The following is a 12063-nucleotide window of genomic DNA, read 5'->3' on the forward strand; positions in this document are numbered from 1 at the left end:
GTTCTCATCAGACATGGAATGAGCCAGAATCTTGTTCTTGGAGTCCCAGCCTCCAGGAATGTGAAAAGTACAAGTTACATGTTTCAGCCATCTGTCTGGGGTGATTTGTTACAGCAGCCTGAGCTGACTGAGACAACGTGCATAGTAACTCCATGAGGAAGGTAATCATTTTGCCCAGAACAGAGTAGGATTTTCAACTGCAGGTTAGTGAGTTTTCCACTGTGTCATGGGATGTACCACACAGTGTTGTGGTCTCCCCAAGACTCCCCTCACTTAATTAAATAGAAAATATGTCTTTGGAACCTGCCTCCCTGAATTCAGCATAGATATAGAAATTGATTGGACACATTAGCTCTTTTCCTTTGAACCAGATTTACCTCTTTAGTCATTTAAAAAAAATTATTACTATTTATTTTTATTTATCTGGCTGCACCAGGTCTTAGTTGGGGCATGCAGGATCATTTAGTTGTGGCATGTGGGATCTAGTTCCCTGACCAGGGATTGAACCCAGACCCCCTGCATTGGGAGCACAGAGTCTTAGCCACCAGACCACCAGGAAAGTCTCCTTCAATCATTTAGACCTGAACTTCATTAGGAGGTAATTAGGTTTCCTCTCCAATTAATTGGTGGTGGTTATGCAGAAGGCCCAGTGGAAAAGTTGTGTGATCACTTAGCCAGGTCCGCCAAGGGTGAGGCAGGAGGAGAGTTAAAACCTGCGCACTGAATATATGCTCAAGCTGGTGAGAGGAGGAGTCAGTGATAGACCTTAGGATTAGCTTTGCCAAAAAATCTTAGAAAAGAAAGAGATTAAAGATTCTACAGAAGTGTATGTTTTTCAGTCTCCTCACTAAATAGAGAATGGTATGGCTGCTGATTGAGAATGTTTATGTCTGTTTGGGGGAGTCAGGGCAGGGGTGTCCAGAAGGGAGATGCACAGAGAGCCGCCTTTGGAGTTTGGACATCCCTCCTTCTCTTCCCCCTACCACTCCCACTCTGCCTTCCACCCCAACCTTGAATACTGGGTACAGTGGGCAGGGCAGTTACCCAGATTTCTGGGCAAGGTTTCCTCTTGGCATCCAGACCCGAAGAGATCAGGGAGGCCATGGTTGTTGAAATAGCCTGGCAGGAGGAATGCTGAGTCTGTCTTCCTGCCAGTGGTAGGCACAGGATGTACCAAATACAGCCTGGTCCTTTGCTCTGGGTGCAGATGAGTCTAGATTCTGAGGGGCCTGGAGCTTACACTGTTGGGTTGGCCGAGAAGGGGATCCTTTTTGAGAAAATAATACAAAATTAGGGAGACCCTTTAAAGGAGCCTATTGAATGAGGGATCCTGAAGTGTAAGCTTCAGAGAGGGTTATGTGTGGAGACGAAAGTGAAATAGGATGAGGAGATAGAGCTTACGGAAGGGGAGGCTACTCTAGACTGGAGTAGTCTGGGGAGGCTGACGTCTGAGCTACAAACCAAACAACCAGGAGCCGGCCATGAGGCCACCGGTGTGAAGAACATTCTGAGCAGAAGGAACAGTGCCAAGTCCCTGGGGCCGGATCAGGCTTGGAATGGCAGGACCGCGAGAAGGTGTGTGTGCCTGGAGATTGGTGAGCCAGGGGAGAGGGCTGGGTGGTGAGTTCAGGGGACGGGGCAGGGGCTGGTTCCTCTTGGGCCTTGAAGACTCGGTAAGGACTCCGTTATTCCAGGATCTGCGGGAGGCTGTTGAAAACTTTTAAGTGAGACTAAATATAAAATCAACATTAAAGGGACTTCCCTGGTGGTTCAGTGGTTAAGACTTCAATGCATGGGGCAAGGGTTCAATCCCTGGTCCAGAAACTATGATCCCGCATGCCCCAAGGTGCAGCCAAAAAATAAATAAACTAAGGAAACTTTATAAACCCAATTCCAGTCCCACATACTTAGGTATGAAATATATATATTATATATTTTTTCTTTTTTTTAAAAGAGCTTTATAGTGGTGTTTCCTGGTGGCTCAGATGGTAAAGAATCCACCTGCACTGCAGGAGACCTGAGTTCGATCCCTGGGTTAGGAAGATCACCTGGAGGAGGACGTGACAACCCCACTACAGTATTCTTGCCTGGAGAATCCCATGGCCAGAAGAGCCGAGTGGTCTACAGTCCATGGGGTTGCAAACGGTCAGACATGGCTGAAAGACCATTAAAAAAAAAAAAATGACTTGCAGAAAATTCCAGAAAGAGGATGGCCAGTGGGGGCGGGGGTGTGTTAGCAGGACTTGGTCCTTCTAGGTCTGATGGTCAGAGGGGCAGGCCCCAGGAACAGAGGGGTGGTTCCTCCCATCTCCTACCATGTCTCTTTCCCTGTTACTGTCACTCACGTTCACCCCACGGGCCCTTGGGGAGCAAAAGGGCTGATCTGTGTCTGCATTGCTGGCCGTCACAGTCTGGACAGCTTCTGAAGCCCTGGGTCGAACCTGCGGAATAGAGACAACCTCAGAGCACCCTTGTATGTGTGCATGCAAAGTCGCTTCAGTTATATCTGACTCTGTGTGACCCTATGGACTGTGGCCCTCCAGGCTCCTCTGTCCATGGAATTTTCCAGGCAAGAATACTGGAGTGGGTTACCATGCCCTCCTCCATGGGATCTTCCCAACCCAGAGATAGAACCCACATCTCTTCTATCTCCTGCTTTGGCAGGCAGATTCTTTAACAGTAGCACCACCTGGAAAGCCCCAAGGTCCCCTTAGCAACCCATGAGAACTCCAGGAGTGAGCACCCTTGTTTCCAGAATATCTGACAGTCACCACCTTTGGGTAGAAAGGAAGGACACCCTCCAAACAACTGGCTGCGATCTGGCTGGGACATGTGGTCTGACCATGACCTCTCAACCTCCAGAAGGTCGATTTCCATAGGAACCTCTGAAACATGCCGCCTAGGGGAAGAAGAAGGAATTGCATTGCTGCAGGTGGCTAATGAATAGATCTGCCCTGTGGTGAGGAGGGAGGAAATGTGGAGTGGGAAGAGAATCTTCAAGTCAGGGAAGGAGGTGGGCAGTGGGGTCAGACCATCGGTGGATACGGTGTTTACCCAGGAAGCCTTGGCCTCTCCGCCAGGTTCCTCCTTTCCCCCACTGAATCCCCAGGGACTCAGGGCCTCCTTGGACAAGGCCAGGACTACATTATTGGACATCCTGGAATCTAAGACAAGAAACCAGTCAACATGGTAGTCCAGCGATTTGGGACTCGGGAATGGGAAGACCCAGGAGCTGGTCTTGGTGAAGATTGAAGAGCTGGTCTTTCAGTGGGGTCTGCTGCTGGAGAGGAATTGGGTTTTAACACTGAGTTTGAGACATCCAAACAAAGGGCTTCCTAAAAAAAAAAAAAATTTTTTTTCAGTATGTACTTATTTGGCTGCACCAGGTCTTAGTTGTGGCATTCAAGAAGATCTTAAGTTGCAACATGTGGGAGCTATTACTATTTCCATGACCAAGGCTCTAACCCCTGGCACCCTGCATTGGAAGCTCAGAGACTTAGCCACCTGGTCCATTCCTGGACCACCAGGGAAGTCCCTCAAAGGACTTGGGGCCAAGTCACCTTGGTTCTTATGGGACCTGGAGGAAAGTGTTTGTCCACACTTCAAGTAATGAGACAAAGAGCGGGGGTGGGGGGGGGCAGCAGGGGGGAGGGGGGAAGTTAAACTGTTTAAAAAAAAAAAGAGATAAACACCTTGAGAAACTTGAGAAACTGGTTAACTAGTCATGGGATCCCAGCGGGCCTGCCTAAGAGGGAACAATAGTTGAGGATTTCCGCCCCCTCCAAAAAAAAAAAAAACCCACACACCAACCACCCAGCCAGCAAACAAAGAAACAATGGAGAGACCCTGGAAACAGCGGCTGTGGCTGGACCCTTCACCCCAGCAATGATGGCAGTCCACAGTCAGACCCTGCCCCCAGTCAATGGAAAATTAAGGCAGACAAAGCTATCTCTGGAAGAGTATAGCTGCAGCCGTTGTGTTAAGCTCTTAGTGGGTGGGACCAACAGGTTGAAAAGGCTCTGAGGCAGGCAACCTGGGTGGGCCCCAGGAAGATGGGATTGTAAACAAGTAGAGGAAACCTCAGGCTTCTCAGGTGGCTCAGTGGCGCCATTATAGGAGACTCAGTAGACAGGTTTGATCCCTGGCTTGGGAAGATCCCCTGGAGGAGGGCATGGCAACCCACTCCAGTATTCTTGCCTGGAGAATCCCATGGCCAGAGGAGCCTAGTGGGCTACAGTCCATAGGGTCACAGTCAGTGACTAAACACACACACACACACACACACACACACACGTTCACTTACGTAAAGGAACCCTCATTTCAGTTCCCTTTCTTGATTAAGACAAAGCTCTTCCTGGGATGGGGTGGGGCAGTTGGTCAACCAAGGGCCAGAAGGTGGCAGTATCTACTCAGAGAGGGGCGGTGGGCAGGCCCCTGGCTGTGGTGTCTCTCACCCGACCACAGACACAGTCACCCCGGTGTGCAGCCCCTTATGGCCCCTTGCTCTGATTCCAGCCCGCCCAGGCCTTCCTCGCTTGGCCTGGAGATGGTCTGCCCACGAGGTAAGTTCAGGCAGGGACCAAGTGCCCAGGCCGTGAGCTGTGTGCCAGCTGGGATGGCCCTGGCCCCTGAGACCTAAATAGAATCTCCTCTTACTCCCATCACAGGAAGTGGGACCCCTAGCATCTTCCTCACTGTTTCCCAGGTTCAAGGGTTCAAGAAGCCTTGTGTTCCAGGCCCCGGTGGCCAGAGTCCAGCGCCACTGCCCTCCCAAGCCCCTTCCTCTCACTTCTCCATCCTCTCTCTTTCCTCTGCTGTCCACCCATCCTGGATTCAGAGTCAGGGAAGAAGAAAAAGAAAATGACAAATGTAGGTGAGGATGTGGAGTAATTGGAACATTTTTCCCCCGCTTTGGTCCACTGCGTGGCTTGAGGGGTCTTAGTTCAATCAGGGATTGAATGTGGGCCACAGCAGTGAAAGCGCCCAGTCCTAACTGTTGCAGGAAGGGGGACCCCTTCCAGGGCCCGAAACTGGGCTCTTGTCTAACACTTGGAAATGAATTGTCCAAGGAGACACATGCTGACAAAGCAAGAGATTTTACTGGGAAAGGGCACCCGGGTGGAGAGCAGTAGGTAAGGGAACCCAGGAGAACTGCTCTGCCACGTGGCTCGCAGTCTTGGGTTTTATGGTGATGGGATTGGTTTCCGGGTGGTCTTTGGCCAATCATTCTAATTCAGAGTCTTTCCTGGTGGCGCACGCATCGCTCAGCCAAGATAGATGCTAGCGAGAGGGATTCTGGGAAGTGGATAGACACGCGGTGTTTCCTTTTGACCTTTCCCGAACTCTTCCGGTTGGTGGTGGCTTATTAGTTCCGTATTCCTTATCAGGATCTCCTGTCATAAAACAACTCATGCAAATAGTTACTATGGTGCCTGGCCAGGGTGGGCGGTTTCAGTCAGTGTGCTTCCCCTAACATAACCACTGGATCACCAGGGAATTCCCATAACTCTTTTGTGTTTTATTGAGGTATTACTTGATGTAAAATATTATATAAGCTTCAGGTGTCCAACACAGTGACTCACAATTTTTTTTAATAAATTTTATTTATTTATTTATTTTTGGCAGTGCCGGGTCTTCGTTGCTGTGAGGGGTTTTCTCTAGTTTCAGTGAGTGGGTGCTACTCACTAGTTGTGTTGGCAGACTTCTCATTGCAGTAGCTCCTCTTATTGCAGAGCACGGGCGCTAGGGCATTTAGGCTTCAGCAGCTGTGGCCCGTGGGCTCAGTAGTTGCAGCTCCTGGGCTCTAGCGTGCACAGGCTCAATAGTCGTGGCACACCGGCTTAGATTCTCTGAGTCATGTGGGACCTGCCCAGATTGAACGTGTATCTTCTGCACTGGCAGGAGGATTCTTTACCACTCAGCCACCAGGGAAGGCCATGATTCACAATTTTTAAAGGCTGTATTCCATTTATAGTTATTTCAAAATATTGGCTGTATTCCCTGTTTCCTACAATATATTCTTGCAGCTTATTTATTTTATACTTAGAAGTTTGTGCCTCTTAATTCCCTACCGCTATCTTTTCCCTCCCCTTTCCCTCTTCCCATAGTTAACCTACTAGATTAATCTCTATGAGTCTGTTTCTTTTTTCACTGGTTTATTTTTTAGATTACGCATATAAATGATATCGTCTGACTTATTTCACCTAGCATAATACCCTATATGTCCAACCATGTTGTTGCAACTGGCAAATTCTCTTTCTTCTTTATGGCTGAGTAATATTCCATTATATTGTTGTTGTTGTTTTATACTACATCTTCCTTATCCATTCATCTGTTGGTGGGCGCCTGGGTTGCTTCTATATCTAGGCAATTATAAATAATGCTGCTGTGAACATTATGGTGTGTGCACTTTTTCAGATTAGTGTTTTAATTTTTTTAGGAGGTATACCTAGGAGTGGAATTGCTGGGTCATTTGGTAGTTCTATTTTTAGTTTTTCGAGAAACCTCAATGTCATTTTCTACAGTGACTACACCAGTTTATATGCCCACCACTAGTGTATGAGGATTCCCTTTTCTCCACATCCTCACCAACATCTATTTGTGTCTTTTTGATGATAACCATTCTGACAGATGTTTGGTGATCTCTCACTGTGGCTTTAATTTGCATTTCTCTGATGATTAATGATGTTGAGCATCTTTTCATGTGCCTCTTGGCCATCTGTAGGTCTTCTTTGGAAAAATGTCTATTCAGCTCTTCCACCCATTTTTCAATGGGGTTGTTTGGGGGTTTTTTATGTTGAGATGTATGAGCTCTTTATGTTCATTTGATATTAACTCTTATTGGTCATATAATTTGCAAATATTTTCTCCCATTCAGTAGGTTGTCTTTTCAGAAATCGGAACTTTTATGCACTGTTGGTGAGAATGTAAAATGATACAGCTGTTGCAGGAAGGGGGACCCCTTCCAGGGCCCGAAAGTGAGCTCTTGTCTAACACTCGGAGATAAATTGTCCAAAGAGACACATGTACTGACAAAGCAAGAGATTTTATTGGGAAGGGGCACCCAGGCAGCGAGCAGGAGGGTAAGGGAACCCAGGAGGACTGCTTTGCCACGTGGTTCGCAATCTTGGGTTTTATGTTGATGGGATTAGTTTCCAGGTTGTCTTTAGCTAATCATTCTGACTCAGAGTCCTTCCTGGTGGCACATGCATCGCTCAGCCAAGATGGATGCCAGAGAGAAGGATTCTGGGAGGTGGGCGGACACGTGGTGTCTCCTTTTGACCTTTCCTGAACTCTTCTGGTTGCTGGTGGCTTATTAGTTCCATGTTCCTTACTAGGACCTCCTATTGTAAAACAACTCATGCAAATGGTTACTAGGGTGCCTGGCCAGGGTGGGCGGTTTCAGTCAGTGTGCTTCCCCTAACACAGCCACTGTAGACAATAGTATACCAGTCCTCAAAAATTAAAAGTAGAATTACCATATGATGCAGCAATTCCACTTCTAGGTGGATACCTAAAATAATTGAAAGCAGGGTTTCAAAGAGATATTTGTATACCCATGTTCATAGAGCAGCATTAATCATAACAGCCAAAAGATGGAAGCAACCCAAGTGTTTACTAATGGGTGAATGGATAAACAAAATGTGCTTATACTGGTGAAGAACCGGGAAGGGTGGCGTGCTGCTGTTTGTGGGGTCGCAAAGAGTCGCACACAACTTAGTGACTGAACAACAACAACAATACGATGGAATGTTATTCAGCCTTAAAAAGAAAGAATATTCTGACAGATGCTGCACCGTGGATTAACCTTGACGACAGTATGCTAAGTGAAATAAGCCAAACATAATACAGTAGTTTCCACTTATATGAGGTACTGAGAATGGTCACATAGACAGAAAATAGAATGGTGGTTGCCAGGGGCTGGAGGAATGGAAAGTTATTGTTTAATTGGTACAGAATTTTGTTCGGGGAAGATGAAAAGAATTCTGGAGACGGAATGGGGTGATGGCTCTAAACAAGGAGGATGTACACCTAGAAATGGTTAAAAAGATAAATTTTATGTTACGTCTATTATGTGGGTTGCCATTTCCTCCTCCAGGGGAATCTTCCTGACCCAGGGATTGAACCCACATCTCCTGTGTCTTCCTGATGAGCCATCAGGGAAGCCATGTGTATTTTACCGCACTTGTTTTAAAAAATGTCCTTTGTTCCTGCCACTGGGGACTTCTCACTGGACACACACCTCCCAGGCTGAGGCTCCTGCTATTTTGTTCTGGCCCCTTTCATTTTTCTGATCTTCTCCCCTGTCTTCTCCTCTTTTATGGGGGGTCCCTCTCCCCCAAGTTCCTGTTAAGACCCCAGTAAAGCTGTTCAGTTCCTCCTATGTTTAACCATGTCCCTGGCACCTCCCTTTCCTCAGCCAAAGTGACTGATCCAGATACTCACCAAAACAATAACAGTTCTCACGCTGCCAAATGGGAACGTGGCATCTGGTGTATACTTTGGCCCCCTGAAGAATTGAGTCATCCAAGTCCACAGTTGAGATGCCATCTTCTCTCCACCAGCTGCGAGGCTGAGGATAGACCTGGGGGCCCCAGGAGTGAATTTGTCAGAGTAAAGGCCTCTCTGGGCATCCTTTGGGCAGCTTGCAAACAGCCCCTGCTGGCAATGTTCCATCTGTCTGAGCATCAGGGATCAAGCCTCAGAAGCACAGGGCCTGAGCATAAAGCAGAGAATGAAGAATCCCAAAGCCCAGGCCAGGTGAACTCAGTATGGGACGAAGTGATTGGGGACCAGAACCACAGGAGTGACAGGAGATGATGGAGGACTGGACATCAAGAAAGTCTGCACCTACGTGTATATGTGTGTGTGTGTGTGCGCACGCGTGTGCTTGTGTGTGTAGACATCCCTGGAGAGGTCTTGGGGGTGGGGAAGATTAAAGGAAACATGGGGAAGCTCTCCCGTTGGGTGGCTGGGTGATTATGACAAATCCCTGCAGGGAAACAGACAGTGCCTCCTAGGCATTGATCTCCAAAGCAGAGGCAGGAGAGGGCCCCTGAGAAGTCTTCAGAACAACAACTGCCACTTGATAAGTGCTTACCAAGTGCCAAGCACTAAACACTAACGTGCTTAGTCACTAGTCATGTCCAACTCTTTGCAACCCCATGGACCGTAGCCCATCAGGCTCCTCTGTCCATGGGGATTCTCCAAGCAAGAATACTGGAGTGGGTTGCCATGCCCTCCTCCAAGAGATCTTTCCAACTCAGGGATCGAACCCAGGTCTCCCACATTGCAGGTGGATTCTTTACTGTCTGATAGTAGCTTCAACTACTCCTGCTACATGCCAGGTTGGCCGTCTTCCAAGCCAGCTAATAAACTTGCAGTGCCAGCCAATTAGGTGATTTAAAATAGTCTAGTAGCTGCATGTTATTTTATTTACTGTTTAAGAAATACAAACAAGGGACTTCCCTGGTGGTCCAGTGGTTGGGATGCTACATTTCCACTTCAGGGGGCTCAAATTCAATCCTTGGTCAGGGAAGTAAGATCCCTAACCCTAACCCCCTCAAAAAAACACAAAATGTCTCTGGGGACTTCACTAGTGGTTCATTACATTGGTTAAACTTCAAGCTTCTAATGCAAGGGGTGCAAGTTCAATTCCTGTTCAGATCCTGGGAACTAGGATCCCACATGCTGTTTGGCATGGCCAAAAAAATTTTCAGTAGGAAGAAATACAAGCAGACATGTATGTTAATACAAGCATGTATGAAGAAGAAAAGTGAAAGTAGTAGTTGCTCAGTCATGTTCAACTCTCCAAGTAATAAACATGTACACCTAATGAATATATGGGAGATATCCAGGGGAAAATTAGTAACTGCTCTGTATTATTAAAAGTTTTTTTTTAAGTGAAAGTAACTCTAAAATATATTCTATTTAACCTAAAAGATATAAACTATTAGTTATCTGTGAGATATTTTGCACTCTCTTTTCTTATTAAGTCTTCAAAATCCAACGTGAATTTATACTCAGGGCACACCTCAGTCTGAAGGAGCCACCTTTTCAAGTGCTCCATGGATGCAGGTAGCTGATGGTTACTCTACTGGACAGAATAGTTTAGATATATTAATATTAATTCTCAATATAAGCACTTTAGCTACATAAAGCGTTTAGCCCCCATTATCATGTTTGGTTATCCTCATTTTACAGAGGGCAGAAGTTCTTTGTCCAAGGCCACCCGGGAGGAAGGTAGCTAAGTCAAGATCTGAGCCACAAGCTCAGCAAGAGGGGGATGGGGACCTGGTCTCCTATAATAAACATTCTGGGCTGTCACCACTATGCGTCTCATCTCCCTTAGGACATAAAGTAAAAGGCTATCTGCGCTTATTCCCTCTGCTTTACAGAGTGGAACAGAGGATGCTGGTGGTGGTTTAGTTGCTAAATCATGTCTGACTCCTGCAACCCCATGGACTGTAGCCTGCCTGGCTCCTCTGTCCAGAATGGGATTTTGCCAGACAAGAATACTGGAGTGGGTTGCCATTTCCTTCTCCAGGGGATCCTCCCAATCCAGGAACTGAACCCGAGTCTCCTGCATTGCTGGTGGATTCTTTACTGACTGAGCCACCAAGGAAGTCCAGAACAGAGCATAAGAGAAGCTAAAGGGTCTTGCCCTGTAGGTGGTCCCAGTGTGATCTTAACCTACGTGGAGTGAACACTTGGGAGACATCATCTCACACTGCAGTGAGTGTCAAGGAAGGGAAGGATGTGGCTACTTGCATCCCACCCTGAAGGTTGAATCTGCTTTGAAAAGTTCAATGCAGGGACTTTCCTGGTGGTCCAGTGGTTAAAACGCTGCCTTTCCATTGTGGAGGGCACAAGTTTGATTCTTGGACATGGAACTAAGATCCCACATGCCTCTTGCCATACCCCCCACAAAAAAGTTCAAAGGAAAAATAACCCCATGGCTCAAAGTAGGAGTGAGAAAGCTCTTTAGACCGTTTTTTACACCATCATTTTAGATGGCTGCCTGAAAGTCATTCAAACAATGCACAGTCATTTATTTCAGCAGCCCCTAGTTGAGGATAATTTTTTCACAAATATAAATAGCTCTGGTATGAACATTCTTGTACTTTCCAGTTTGCCAACAAGGCAAGAAGATTTTAATCTCCACTACTTCATTGTCTGGTGTTCAAGGCGTATAGGAGGGAGTCCAGTGAACGTAGCAAGCCTCACATGTTCCCATGCATAGAAGAATCCCTTAACTTGGCCACTCACCTGTATATTTGTAATTTCACTTTCTCATCGCACAGCCCCATTTCACCTGTGTCCAACACTTGGCTCCACCTAGCCTCCTGCTCTCTGATGTGCTTCTGCTCAAGAGGAAACATTTCTGGGCTACAAGGTCAGCCCAGGATGCCCCTGCTACAGCGTGCGTGTTCAGTTGCTCAGTCATGTCTAACTCTTTGCAACCCCGTGGACTGTGGCCCTCCAGGCTCCTCTGTCAATGGGATTTCCCAGGCAAGAATACTGGAGTGGGTTGCCATTTCCTCCTCCAGGGAATATTCCCAACCCAGGGATGGAACCCATGTCTCCTGTGACTCCTACATTGGCAGAGGGATTCCTTACCACTAGCGCCACCTGGGAAGCCCCTCTCCTAGGGCACAGTATGCAAAAAAGATAGTTTTTCAGGTCCTCCATTCAACCTTGCTCTCTGGAGAATCAGGATAGACCTCCATGGAGCCTTTGCCTCCTGTTTCGTGGAAATGTTTGTTCTGGTTCCTGGCTTCTTCCCAGTTTCCATCTGACTGCCCTTTTACCCTTCAGTCAGGTTTTACCTCTTACTCGGTGGGCAGTTTGTTTGCTGACAGGATCTCAACTGAAACAGTGCCATTAATTGCCTTTCTATGTTTTTAACTAGAAAGGAAGTTCAATTAGGGTACATGAATATTGGAAGGGGAAGACACAACCCCTGCCCGATTTATGCCTAGGCATCTTTCTCTTACTTTTGCTCAATTTCTAGAAGTGTCTGGGGCCCACTCAACCCTGAATATTCATTGGAAGAACTGATAC

The 12063-nt window shown here is 47.1% G+C and overlaps 1 long non-coding RNA gene across 2 annotated transcripts in view; it reads left to right on the forward strand.

Annotated features, from left to right (window-relative positions):
- Positions 1-1196: 1196 nt before the first annotated feature.
- The window catches only part of LOC122706914, a 40688-nt gene continuing 29821 nt past the window's right edge, over positions 1197-12063 (forward strand). For both annotated transcript variants that reach the window (XR_006344502.1, XR_006344501.1), the window contains exon 1: positions 1197-1575. This is a non-coding gene — a long non-coding RNA (uncharacterized LOC122706914). The remainder of the gene's footprint in view (positions 1576-12063) is intronic.

Source organism: Cervus elaphus, chromosome 13, assembly GCF_910594005.1.
Source record: "Cervus elaphus chromosome 13, mCerEla1.1, whole genome shotgun sequence".
NCBI lineage: Eukaryota > Metazoa > Chordata > Mammalia > Artiodactyla > Cervidae > Cervus > Cervus elaphus.